General features: G+C 36.3%; 1 long non-coding RNA gene across 3 annotated transcripts; it reads left to right on the forward strand.

The window, feature by feature from the left end:
- Positions 1-3,203: 3,203 nt before the first annotated feature.
- LOC138141251 (uncharacterized) lies at positions 3,204-4,705 on the forward strand. 3 transcript variants are annotated; one of them, XR_011163051.1, is made up of 3 exons: positions 3,204-3,829; positions 3,881-4,270; positions 4,466-4,705. It is a non-coding gene; the product is annotated as an uncharacterized lncRNA (long non-coding RNA). The 3 variants fall into 3 exon arrangements; XR_011163052.1 differs by having other exon boundaries at positions 3,204-3,824; XR_011163050.1 differs by having other exon boundaries at positions 3,204-4,270.
- Positions 4,706-14,766: the final 10,061 nt, after the last annotated feature.

The following is a 14,766-nucleotide window of genomic DNA, read 5'->3' on the forward strand; positions in this document are numbered from 1 at the left end:
CGAATTACATTTTCCTTGTTTCATGACAATTTTTGACGTTTGGTTGACATCATGACATCTTACGCCCGCGCCGAGACCGACGCACGTCAATAGTTCCATGTTCCTCAAATCGTATAGTTCAGAGTGAGACGCACAGAACGACATCTCAATAGCGAACGCGGCAGAGGCAACGAACTACGAATCTGCCCCACATGTGTTAAAGGGAGACAGCCACACACACCAAGTGCGTTTTATAAACTGATATAACTGCATATATTCTAAAAACCACCGCCGTTTTGATGATTGACATATGTTTCCTAACCTACCTAACCTCACAAACAAATGTAATGAATTCAGGGAAGTTGTCAAAGTGCAATGTCAAGAGTCTCACAGTTTAAAAGGAACTTTGATAACAAACATTTTATTAATTTAGTTAATGCTAGTTCTGTTTGGTATTTCTAGTATTTTGCTGTTAGTGTTTATGAACTGGCTTTTTTTTTTATCATATTAGAACTGATATTGCGGCAAATGCAGCAACAAATTCCGTTAGTTGGCTTAATTAATCCGTGTCAGTCTTAGTGGAAATGAGTGGAAACTATACTTTAAGTTTTGTACAGTTTTGTATGTAATTATATAATTTTGGACAAATTATTCTTCTATGAATTTGCACTCGCCACTTGACCAAGATATTTTCAAAAAACGCGGCGCTGAAACTTTGTTTCTTCCGCACAACCGAACCAGTGCGCAACATCTTGCTTCTGCCAATTCAGAATATCCAAACTGTAATTACAATTAAAGTAAAGTATCATTTATCACTGGAATTGGACAACTGCATCATGCAGATACATGTGTGTGGAGTGTGGACTGCATGTCTAAATTGTCACGATGCACATGGCGTTGTCACACATTTGATAACATGACAGTTAGTTGTTAACAGCAAACCCCGAAAACAACCCCAAATGTCAGAATCATGAGGGCAATAGGATTTTTCGGTCTACGCCCAGGCCGCTATAGACACTCTGACCATCTAACAGGTCGTGCTAAAAACAGACTATAATAGAAAATGACTCTCAAGGAGAGCCTCGGAGTCATCCGGGTCGGGTCCGGGCACCATCCCTTGGCCTAAAGACGCACCTGACAGGCAGCAGATGACGTCAGTTTCAGGGAGAATGCGAGCCGGGGTACCCACTAGAAAGATGATATCTTGGGCGCAATTAGCGATTTCATCTGTTTTGAGGCTTTTAAGTGGGTACAGAAAACAATATTTGAAATACACATCCACTGCCACAAAAACATGGGTGAATCCATCTTCATTTTTGGGCAAAATCGGAAACCATCAACGAAAATGGCAGAGATTAACGGGTCTGGTTCAATCAATGAGTCGTTTCTTAAAACATTTGTTAACGGTATGACATATTTGTGTACCAAATTCACAGGTTAACGAAACATTAGTTGAAGACGAGCTAAGCACGGGAGCATTGTCATGTGTAAAAAGTTTGACACCGGGGCTAAAGGTGTAGGTGCAGACAGATTTTTGGTGACCCAATTGGCCACATCCAAAGCATTTTAATGAATCTGCTTTTTGAAAAGTAGCAACAACGTTACTAGCTCAGCTACCTCGGCGATTAAAAGTGAATTTTGACTGGGGGCGCGAGAAGTGCGCAAATCGGGCACGGACGTGCTTGCAAAGCATCGTCTTTAATACCGAAACAGATTAAACTCACAAGGTGGCCTTGATAAATGGAACACGCAAAACATTCAATTTTTGTAATTTGATGCGGCCACAAAACCCATACGTTGGGCATTTCTCAGCATTATAGGAGATTGCATCATGCAATAACTTGCTAAAATTAGCACTGCCTGCACAATTTTCGCAGAGGTCTCTTTTTGCGCTGGCCCACGAGCGACGATCTAAGGCTGCAACAGGAGAACCACTCACCTGTCTCGGCCTCACAACCGGAAATTTTTAACCAAAAAAAAATTGCCGTCAGTCAAACCTCATCCAGAAAACACATTTGTGGGTCCAGAATCCACGTGGTCCAACAAACCACGAAGTAAAATGGTCAAGGATGATCGGGCGGTTTTATCTTCGGTGGTGTTCCCCGCTCCAGTGGTAACCGCAGCGGTAGGATCAACACTGTTCGAGTTGTTTTCATCCTCCATTTGCACGGGCACGGCACAGAGACTTTTTTGTTTTGTTTTAACAACAGGAAAGAATAAAATAAAGAAAAAAATTTAAATTGGGCACGATATGTCACAATCCCACTTCTGATGTTAGCTTTTAATCTTAAAAGCTTAAATAATAATGCGTCCGCACTGATCGAGGCGCGTGGTCAATCTGCTTCTGCTGGGGTGCGGTCCGCACTTGAGAATGTGCAAGACCTGCACTACTATGCAGAATTACCACTTGGACACGTAATGCGGTACGTCTTGGCGCTAACAGTAGTTGTAAATCTTTATCATTTTTCGTTGTTAATGCTAAAATTGGAATAATTCAAAAACTAATAATTTTATTTTGACGCGAAATGAGCACTTCTCATACCGAAAACAGGCTGCGAAATTCAATTTCGCAACCGTTGCCTTGACGACGGCCGTAAAAGTAACCATATGGGGTTCAATATAATCGGTGTTTATTTCTAGCAAACTAACTAGCTAAATACAAGTCACAAAAAGTAAGCAGTGTATCTAGGAGAAAGGCTAGAGGAGCTGAGTCCCTGCGAAACCAAAATTTCTTGTAAATGTTGGCTGGGTGTTGATCTTTTGTAGGCGTCGGTTGGCGTTGTCTCGATGGTGTGGTGTAGGCGGGAACGGTTGACCAATGGGGGCTGTGAGGGAGGGCAGATCATGCAACTTATCAATCTTATCATTTACCTTCCACAATAAATAAAATCCAGTAAGTAAGCCAATTCAACGTTTTCCGACACCGCTTTCACATTCTTCTTGTTACACCAGTCTCTAAACGTTTTTCATATTGCCGTTTCGATTTTTCAGGTTTCAAATTCGACACTGCACAATTTATAATATTCTTTAAATCTGGATGAATAGGTACACGGAACTGAAAAATCGTAATTTTCTTCCGACATTTCTACAAATTTTTTCAAAATGAATTGTTTTATTTATGTCGTTTCTATAGCGACGCGACGTGGCGACATGTGAGCCGACTTTATTTTTATTGACAGCGAAGGAAATTTTGTCTTCATTTTAAAATTACAAATTTTCGGTTGCACACAATAGTTATTTGTATAGCAAGGCTGCGAAATCCTACTTTGACGAACCGAGAGAAAAATTGTCGTCAAGGCCGCTTTGCGGCCGAGACAAGACAATCTCGAGGTCGTCAAAGGATTTCGTAGCCGAGGTGTACACAACATTTTGTGTGCAACCCGAAAATTTGTAATTATAAAATGAACAAGTAAAATTTCCTTCACTGTCAATAAAAATAAAGTCGGCCTACATGTCGCCATGTCGCTATGGAAACGACATAAATAAAACAATTCATTTTGAGAAAAATTGGAAAAATGTCGCAAAAAAATTACGTTTTTGTTCCGTCTACTTCCCCAGATTGTGCAGTGTCCAATTTAATACCAGAAAAGTCCAAACGGCAGTACGATAAGTGTTACAATGACTTTAAAGAGGGGTGTAATAAAAATAATGTGAAAACGGTGTCGGAGAATGTTGTTTTGGCTTATTTAATGGAAAAATCAAAAACTGTGAAAAGTTCAACTTTATGGAGTACATATTCAATGTTGAAGCTCACGCTGAACATACGGGATGGCATTGGTGTTACGAAGTTTCTGAAATTGGTACCTTTTTTGAAAAAAAGTCAGTTGGTTATCAGGTGAAAAACTGTAAGGTATTGACACGAGACCAGATCAATTTGCTGTATAATCTGCCCTTTTTTTAGGTCATTTTAATCATGGGAATATTAGGAGCCATGCGAAGAGACGATGACGAACTAACCAAAATGTCTATCGATGACATCAAGGATGAACATTCTGTATTAATAGTGGCCGTTCCTGACACAAAAACTGACATAAAACGAACTTTTACCGTCACCAATCCAGAATTTGTAAGATTATACCGCAAATATGCAGCTCTTGTTCCGTGTACTCATCCAGAGTTAAAAAAAGATTATAAATTGTGCAGTGTCGCATTTGAAACCTGAAAAATCGAAACAGCAATATAAAAAATGTTACAGTGACTTTGAGACTGATGTAACAAGAAGAATGTGAAAACCCTGTCGGATAATGTTGCATTGGCTTACCTATTTACTGGAATTTATTTATTGTGACAGGTAAACGTTAAATTTTGTTATAAGTTTTAGGTTATTTTAATCGTGGAAATATCAGATGCCGTGCGAAGAGACAAATAAACCAAAATGTCTGTTGATGCCATTCATGATTCAGGATATGTTACTACTTACTAGTTACTAGACATTTCCCTTTTTGACCGGTGGAAAATTAACCTAATTCATACGTGTCTGTTCTAGATCGATCTTTTTTACCGACTCGTCAATACGTCAATCATCGAATCATCAGGCGACCACTCCATTTGAAATTGGCGGGAACTTCAAACCGGATGAAAATTCTGTACTAATAGCGGCCGTTCCTGACACAAAAACTGGCATAAATCAAACTTTAACTGTACCCAATCCAGATTTTGTAAGATCACACCGCAAATATAGAGATAGATATGTTGTAATTGTGATAATAAATAAATATTGAAATGACTTTTACTTTTACGGCCGTCGTCAAGGCAACGGCTGCGAAATTCAATTTCGCGGCCTGCTCTAGGCACGCGAAGTGCTCATTTCGCGTACGGTTGCACACAAAATGTTGTGTACACCGTGGCTGCGAAATCCTTTGACGACCTTGAGATTGTTTGCCTCGGCCTAAACGGCCTCGGCGACAATTTTTCTCTCGGTATGTCAAGGAACGATTTCGCATCCTTGATAAACAAATTACTATTTTTTGCACATAATCAATTTTTTAAATTTTATAGGTGTAGCGCCCCAGAGTTTCAGTGCGCCGAGCGGACGCCAGAATAGCGTCCTCGTCGCCTCCCCCAGCACTTGACCATCTCCACTATCTCCCTTCCAACTATTACCTTCCATCGCCAGACCCTATAAATTGCAGAACACCAAGCAGAAGAGCTAAGACCATTCTTCTACTCCGACCAGACAGCGCCCTCGGGACATCTACCCGGACCTTGAGTAGCTCCGCTCCGGAACGCTCCCTAGGTGGACGAGTCGGACGAAGGTCCTCCCCTCACCCCCGCACTCAACCCCTCCTTGTTGTTTGTTTATTTATTTATTGAATAAAACTGTGTTTTCCCCACTGCGTTGCATCGGACTTGAACCATTCCCAACTATCCCAAGCGTGTCGTCACCAGTACCGTCCAGCGAGGGGACCGATACGTCACCAGGAGGTTACGACTAGCTCCCCAACGTAAGGCCGGAACCCGGAAGGTGCTGCAGCTGTCGACCCACGACGATACCGATACCCAGAAGAACAGTTACAAGTGGCGCTCCAACGAGAGGGCCGATTCGCTAACCAGTGGAAAAACCGGAAAAATCCTTCACCATTTCACCAGTCACCAGAAGTTACAAGACCATGGCCTTGACCTCCGAGCAGCTCGAACAACTCATACGTAGGTGTCATTGTGATAGTTGACGACTAACTTGGCAAGTCGTGCAAAATCGACTCCTAGGAGAGTAGCTGCTTAAAAACGTTTGACCCTTCAAAGTTACAGGAACCATCACGATCTGAATTAACCTGTTCTCCACTCGTCCGTCGGCGAGTATTTTGTTCTGTGAAAGGGAGATCTAGTTTCTTCAGTAGTTCTTGGAGTGTGGGGCTTGCCAGGTTTGTCCTGGCCCGGGAGTCCAAAAAGGCTCTTCCGAGAATTCCGGAAATGGTGATGTCGATGGCTGGTCGTTCGATTGGCTCGATCGTCAACGCGTGGAAAGCCAATGTCTGTGCAGCCGTCGTGTCCTGATGTGGAGAGCACAACGGACAGTTTTGTTTCGTGACACCTGGATTACCACAGCCATAACATCTGAATTCGACTTTGACAGGTTCTCCTGGTTTCGAATCATTTTCACTCTTCTCAGCTCACTCGCGTTTGCGGCACGCGGTTATGTCATGGCCTTTGTTCTAGCAATAGGCGCATCTGTCATATACTTTATTTGATATCTCTGCGGTGGTTTCGGACAGGGTTGGCATGTTTAAAACATTATGTTTTAATCTACAGTTTAAACCAGTGTTTTAAACATGTTGTATAAAAAACACACGTTTGTTTAAAACTGTTTAAAACACGTTTTAAACATGTTTTTTAATTCATGTGTTTTAAAACAAAAAAAAAAAACAACAAAAATTCAACTTTTTTTAGTCACGTCCGTTTATTTAGATTATTCACATTTCCAATACAAATTGGGCTGTTTTTGGTATGAGTGGTCCAGTTTAAAACGCGAGTGAAACGAGCGTTTTAAAGGCCCACGAGTGGCAAAAAAGTCCAATTTACACAAGAACTCGTTAAATAAACTACTACAGGGTGAGCAACAATAACTGTTTCAGTTGGCAATAAAAAATTTTACATTAAATTTTCAAGACTCTGAATTGTACTTATTTCGGTTTGTTTTATTGACACTATTGACAGCTGGTATACATTTCATATTTAAACGTCTTGGTTTTTGTATTCTTTTATTAATAAAATGGTTTTCTCGTTGGAACATGACATAAAAGTCACCAGAATTTATGGGCAACTCAATCAGTAATTGTTGTTCACACGGTATTATACCACCAGAGGATAACACGAGAAAATGATAACAAATCTAAATTTCGGTAATATCGCAGTTTGCATTGCAATATTGCAATACAACTGGGCAGTGCGCATGCCCTGTGGTCGAGCGTAAAAGTACAGCAACATAATAAAGATTTCAACCGGTTTAATGCTGTTTTATTCGTGTTTAAAATTGTTTAAAACATGTTTTTTTTTAACCAAGTTTAAAACATGTTTTAAACAAAAAAACTGTTTAAAATAAAAAAAACTGTATGTTTTGTTTTAAATAAAAAAAACATGTTTTTTGCCAACCCTGATTTCGGATATACGTTCCCTCATGACGGCTTCGACTTCGCGTGCTGCATCCAGTAGAGATGTAAAGTCTCGAATCGTCTTCCTGGGGACGCGGTCCCTGATCTCCAGCCGCAGGAGGCCGTAGATGAGGTCAATCTGTCTGGATTCGCTGTGTACGTACCTAATACCCTCGCAGGTCTTGAAGAAGTCGACGGTAGCCAAGAAGTCATCTACTGCCTCTTTGGTTCGAGTTCCTCCAAGCCTAGCGGGACAGTGCGTGAAATGCTTTTCGGTGTTACCTTGCAGACCACGTATGAGTTGTTCGAGGCTGCTCAGAGGTCAAGGCCATGGTCTTTTGACTTCTGATGACTGGCTAAATGGTGAAGGATTTTTAGAGTTTTTACGGTTTTTTCCACTGGTTAGCGAATCGGCCCCACGTTGGGCGCCACTTGTAACAGTCCTTTGCGTATCGGTATCGTCGTGGGTCGACAGCTGCAGCACCTTCCGGGTTCGGGCCTTACGTTGGAGTCGTAACCTCCTGGTGCCGTATCGGTCCTCTCGCTGGACGGTACTGGTGAGAATACGCTTGGGATGGTTGGGAAAGGTTCAATTCCGATGCAACGCAATGGGGAAAACACAGTTTTATTCAATAAATAAATAAACAAACAACGAGGTGTATTATTTTTTCGAGCTTGTTCCATGATTACCGTATCTATTATGAGTTGTTCTTTACAACCAAAACACTCCTTAACACAACCTTTTTGTTCTTCATTAAGTATATTTAATTTTTGACAATGGTCATAAATTATTACTTTAATGCAAGATGTCATAATTTTATAAAGTGTAGGCAGACATGTGATTGGCCTATATTTTGATGGATTTTTAGTATCGAAATCTTTTGGTTTCAGATATGTAATACCATGGGCCAAAAACTTGGAAATGTGTTAGGTTCCCTAATAAATCCGTTAAAGTGATCAAGTAAGCATTTATGAATACAAGCACATTTTTTTAACCCAAAATTTATTAATTTGGTCACCGCCAGGGGATTCCCAATTATGTCAACTATTAATATGTTTAACTAAAATTTCAAGGCTAATTTGAATATGATGTGGATTATTATCTGGTATCTCGTTTTCTAAATGAGGAATCCATTCTGACTGATTATTAAATTGAACTTCATTTTACCATATGTTTGACCAGAATTCTTTAATTTCATTTATATTTGGTATACCATTATTAGTTTGAGTTTTATTATCTGTTAGATTTTTGTAAAACAACTTCTCATTATTTCTAAAAAGTTTGTTTTCAAATTATTAAATCAACTTAATTAATTAATTATTATTAGAATGAATAATTGGTTTAAAATCGCCGCAATCCGGCCCTGTCCCCTTCAGTTATACCGGGTGTCCCAACGGTTTGGCAAAGTAGATTTACTAAGTTAATATAATAAGTTCTTTGAAAAATGTTATTATTTCATGTTATACGTACAAGTTATGAGCACGGTTTAAAAATATTTTAGATTATACAGAGTGTTTGGTGTATCGGTGGCAACACAAACTTATATTTTTTTAAATGGAACACCCAGTATTTTTTTGCGTTTTTGGAAAGCTCCCGTCAAAACAAAGAGGAAGATACCACATTTGATGGGTCTAACTTCTACTGTTAGTAAACTATTCGCTCTTTAATGTCCGGACAAACCAAACTTTGAAAATTTGTAAAAATTATAACAGATGATAATTATTTAGATTAGGTTTTTCTAGAACATTGTAAATATCGTCAATTTTATTGCCTTGTTGAACAACCTGCATTTCGATATACCGTTGGATAGCTCTTTCAATGAGCGTTTATTGTGTTTTTTTTTTTTTTTGGAAAGTGTACAACCGCCACTGTTCTTTTTATTTATTTTTTTTTAAGTTAATTAAAGGTTAAATTTATTCTCTTTTGAATTATTTTGTAAATCTATAGTAATATTAAACTCGATGAAATGTATTTTTTTGGTTGAGTTAAATTAAAGAAAAATCTGAAATATTTGATATTTTAAATGAAATTTGTGGATAAACTATTTATTTTAAATGCCAAACACTTATATCTTTTGAACGCTCATTGAAAGAGCTATCTAACGGTATATCGAAATACAGGGTGTTCCATTAAAAAAATTGACTAAATAAAGAGTTTGCGTTTGAAGCGCCCTCTACGTAATTAAGTAAAAATTTTAATGTTTTTCAACAAGGCAATAAAATTGACGATATTTACAATGTTCTGCAAAAACCGAATCTAAATAATTCTCATCTGTTATATTTTTTACAAATTTTCAAAATTTGGTTTGTCCGGACACAAAAGAGCGAATAGTTTACTAACAGTAGAAGTTAGACCCATCAAATGTGGTATCTTCCTCTTTGTTTTGACGAGAGCTTTCCAAAAACGCAAAAAAATACTGGGTGTTTCATTTAAAAAAATATAAGTTTGTGTTGCCACCGATACACCAAACACCCTGTATAATCTAAAATATTTTTAAACCGTGCTCATAACTTGTATGTATAACATGAAATAATAACATTTTTCAAAGAACTTATATTAACTTAGTAAATCTACTTTGCCAAACCGTTGGGACACCCAGTATAACGTCATTATAATTATACCCACATTTGTTGTAATAAATGACAAATTGTCATTTTCAGTCCATTTTATGTTACATAATATTTCCCTAACTCTTTCAACTGGTTCTGAAATTCCTATTAATAGTTATCTACTTCCATTCTTTCGTTCTGCACTTCCTGTTTTACTAAATATTTGACAGCTGACGCGGCTACGCCATACGTTAACGGAAACAAGAGCAAGCACCAGGCCACTTGGCTACATATTTATATAGTGAAATTTTTTTAATAAACAATTGTCAGTGTCAAAATGAAGTAAAAAAACCACACTGTACCACCCTAAAATTTGGACATACGGACCAGCTGTATAACAATTTGACACCAAATCATGGTTAAGGTTATGTTTACTTCACTTCCCGTACCTTTCTTCCGTGAATTCATTTTCAAAACAAATTTAATGAGAAATCAGGAGAAACCTTTTCGAATTTGAAGTAAACTCTCGCTCGTTAGAGCGCAGGCTCAGTTACATAAAAAAATGTTGACACTCAATGTGACCAATCGTATTATCATGAAAATCACAGTTTGGCTCATACCAACAAGACAACGTTTTGACAATTGTTTATTAAAAAAATTCAACTATATGAACTCACGTTAGTAACTAACCTATAACTTCCAAAATTGCTCTCGCAATTTAAAACGATAAACTATTTCTTTTTACTGTATCACAGTTTGTATGTAACTGAGAATCATAAAATCAACTTGAGATAGTTTGCGCTTAATTGTTGTTATAAAATCAACAAATTATTGATGTTGATGTTGATACACTTTTCAAGTGCCAATATAACATTATCTTTGATTGTAGAACATCAGTACGTAGTATAAGAAAAACAATTCGTGTTCCTTTAATTAGATAGTCTATCTAGTAGGTTTTTTTAATTATGTCTGGAGTTAAAATATGGCATGGGCTATTAGGATCGAAAGGAATAATGAAAACGGGGAAGCCAGTTTTTGGAAGGCTGCGGTAAAGAAGTTATCGGTATTGCGCCGAAGCAAATGGAGAACATCTGCTGAAATCTGGAACCGCAATACAGAACTAAGACAGATGTTGATAGCGCCCTGCTTAATTTACCGGGCCATTGCTGAAGTGAGGAACAAACCGTGCGCTGATAAATCTAAGGCGTGAGGAATGAATTATTACCACATCGACGCACCACCAAACTGACGAACTAATTAAATATTCTGCTTCATTTCTGTATTCGCTTCGTGTCAGCGTCGAGGTCTCAGTGAAAAATATTATACCCAAATGGACGTGTTGATTTTAATTTGCAAATAACTTTCCTGCTAGTCTACGAAAAATGCCTTGTTTGGAATTTAACTTTTACATGCATAAACTTGAAAACAAACTAATTTTCGAACAAAAATAAACTTTTATAATAACTGACACTATTATTAACATTAAATTTATCACTCTGACAAAAATAGATGTGTACTTTTTTAAAAAGCATATTTTGCAGTGATAACAACGTATGTCATAACACGTGATGAATAATTAATTTAATTAAAAATGACATAAATCAAGTAATTTAAATAGCAGCAACTAGCATTCATAAGCCACCACCATACTAATTTTGACGTGGAATTGTTTTCATGCGGTTTATTCTTTACATTTCTGTTAAAAACATGTTTCAAAAGAAAAAGAAAAAATATTACACCTTTTCTGCTAACTAAATTAATAAAAAGAAACTCTAAAATTATTTCCAAAAAACATTCGCACCAGGCACATTGCGATTTTGAAAATCAATCAAACACTTTTGGCCAATTTTATTAATTCTAACCACCAACCAGTGATCACAGTGCTATTTTAATTAATTTAAATTTATTTCAGATGTCTTGTAGAACTTTTCTTTGAAAAACGAAATATTTCTATCAGTTAAAGTTCGTTTTCATTGTTTAACAAACTGGTAAGATACTCGGGACATCCGAAACAGTATTTGATGAAAACTTTTATGTTTTACCAGTAGCTAAAGCCCTCCAACATTTGTTCAGTAATTCATGTACAATAAAGTAATATGATCATACGTCGTCAACATTAAAGGTTAACGTTCTGTAAACTAATGCAACATTCCTATACGCATAAAATTGGTTGTACCGCCAGATATAAGCAAATACCTACCTAAAAAGCAATATCAGAATTTTATATACATACATATTATAGTTTAAATTGCTCCTGAATAACATCTCGTATATGCCTATATTACTTGATATATTGAACAAAAATTTGTTAATAAATCATCCAATTTATCTACAACTGAATTTAAAAAAACGGGAAATGTAAAAAAAATGACATGTTTTTTTTCATTGTTGTCATCGTTTGAAGATGGCTTTTAGAAATACATAGGTTAGAATTATTTGACGGTAGATATGTCAGTTTATAAATAAATAATTCAATGGCATTTTTAAAAATTATTTGATAGGTACTGTCAAGTAGTCAATTAATTGACAACTATTTAAAAGCAAATTTACATAAAAAAAATAAGAATTGAAGAATATGGTTTATTGTTGTCTTTCACAAAAAATTAAGACAAAATAAACCAATTTTTTTATTAAATACAGACTGATTCACATAACTTTCCAACCCTAACGAAAATTAAATGCAGCCAGTAATACGTAATTCAGTGATAACTTGATACCTTTATTTAGTATAAAATCTGGACACTCCTGGAATTATTGACAATCAGTTGACAGTTCCTTTTTGTATTATTCTGAAATAAATGTTGTTAATTAAAATGTGCTCCAATGACGAAAGGATGGATACGATATTGAATATGATGAGTCACTTTCTTAAATAAAAAGAAATATTGCCATTTTTAAATTTTTATAATTGAGACTTTTGTGAGGGAGGTCTAAACCATACAAAAGTTTCAAATAATTCATGTTTTTAGGATCAAGTTATCAATGAAAAACGTATTGCTGGCTATATTTAAATTTCGTTAGGGTCGGAAAGTAATGTGAATTAGTCTGTATACAATAATGAAAAATTATTTCTGTATAAAATATGACAAAATTAATCAACATTCAAAGACAATAAACTTTAACAGAAACAGAATTTTAGACGAGATGAAAATTTAAATTAACCAAGTGTCACGCACAGCAGCGCCACGAGTTAAATGTTTATCTAAATGCATACAAATTTCATTACAATTTTTCTGATTATGTTTCAGAAACAGATGTCAAATTATAAAGTATCTAAATTTCAGCTAAGATCAACACCATCCGTCACTAAGATACCTACCGCTTAAACTTCATGGTGATTATTTAAAGATCATGTTATTGCGTTATGTTTATGTACGTTATTTTATGTTATTACATAAACAGCAAAAATGTACTCACATTTTAATACTAGTTTATTTAACGAGTTCGTGTGTAAATTGGGTTTTTTTTGGCAACGAGCGTTTTAAAGGCCCACAAGTGCCAAAAAGAGCCATATTTACACGAACGTTTTTTTATTCGACGAGCCCCTTAAAGGCCCCAAATCGCTGAAAATCTTAAAAATTAGCTTGAAGTTTTGTTTTGACAAATTGTTATATTTATAAAAATCTGTTCACACAGGAAAAAATTCTCAAATTCTAACAGCGTCGAATAAAAAAAAATTACGAAACTATTGTGCTTTGATTATTATTATTGTTGCAAACTAATATTTTTAAAATCTTCACATGACACATCTTCACATCTTAAAAAACAAATAATTTTGGTGGTAAGACGACATTTATTCTAATTTTTATTGGAAATTTAGCACGGGTTAAACGAACCATACAAAATGGCTCGAAGAAATTCAATTACACTTTATTGCTTAAAACTACAAAAGCATATTTGCTCCTAATATAATCCTAATTACATTTTGAATTTTTATTGTAAAAAACTCCCAGATCTTTTGATTGTATATTTATTATATCTGTATTTTTTTATTATCAAATTTTTTAATAGCAAATTTAAATAGCGTTTCTTTTTATGTGTTATCATTTTAAAATATAACTGAATCTTTTCTTTTTTTTCACAAACACATTAGATATGCGCATGAAATTTTATTTACTCGTATTATTTATTAATAGTATATTATACTCGTACATATACCTACCAAGGTGGAGAAGTTCATGATTATAGCCAGGGCGCCAAGATTAGATCCCAAGGCGCGCCGAGGGCGCGAAGGCTGTAAGGGACTTCTCCACCGTGGTTTATATACTATTTTTTCCACTGTTAGATACGTTAAAACCCTTTCTGAAAATAATAATTATGAAGAAAATTATTTTGTCCTATGCGACGATCCGAGTTCTCATTTTTCAACGATTGCTGTGAAAATCGTCTACGTTAACCAATCAAATCAACGAAAATCTTTCGTTGCTAGGTGACGGCTGTTCACAATTGACCCTGGGTTAATAATAAAAAGTTATTAACCAGGTGGAGAGAAATTCTACTTCTGGGTTCGGTTCGAGAGTCACTCACAACATCGCAGTCAAAAAGTTCTACCTCCAGAAACTGGACGGGCTTTTAAAGTAAGTTCTGAAGAGAAAAAAGCGTAAAGACACACCATGTCAGGAAGACTGAAGAAGAAAATGGCTACGCCATAGAATTTGAAGATCGGACCGGGAACTAACTAAGATACTAACAAAGGAGACGAAGGAAGGAAGGAGACCAGAAGAAAAAAACGCAAAGGAGAAAGCCAACAACACCGCTAGCATCAAGCATCAATAGCAACAAATTGGAAAAACTAACACATATAGTGTAAGAAAAACAACGAAATGGACCCGAGTCAACATAGAAATTAATAAAAAAAAAATTCGTTACACAATAAGGAAAACAATAAAGGATGGAATAATCTTTGTACATACGTCCGGAAACTACAACGGGTCATAGAAATCTGATCAAATTGCTAGAAGAAAAAGAAATTTAGTACCACATTTTCCAACTCAAAAGCTAGAAGCAGTTGACAGTGGTAGGGCAGAGCATCAATGATCAATGTCTGCATGGGCGAGGATAAAGTGCGGGAAGACCTGATGTGCTATCCACCAAACGCAGTCATAGACATTAACAAAAACTCTCTGGTTCAGGTGGACATACTCGTATA

Source organism: Tenebrio molitor, chromosome 1 (assembly GCF_963966145.1).
Source record: "Tenebrio molitor chromosome 1, icTenMoli1.1, whole genome shotgun sequence".
In the NCBI taxonomy this organism is placed as follows: Eukaryota; Metazoa; Arthropoda; class Insecta; order Coleoptera; family Tenebrionidae; genus Tenebrio; species Tenebrio molitor.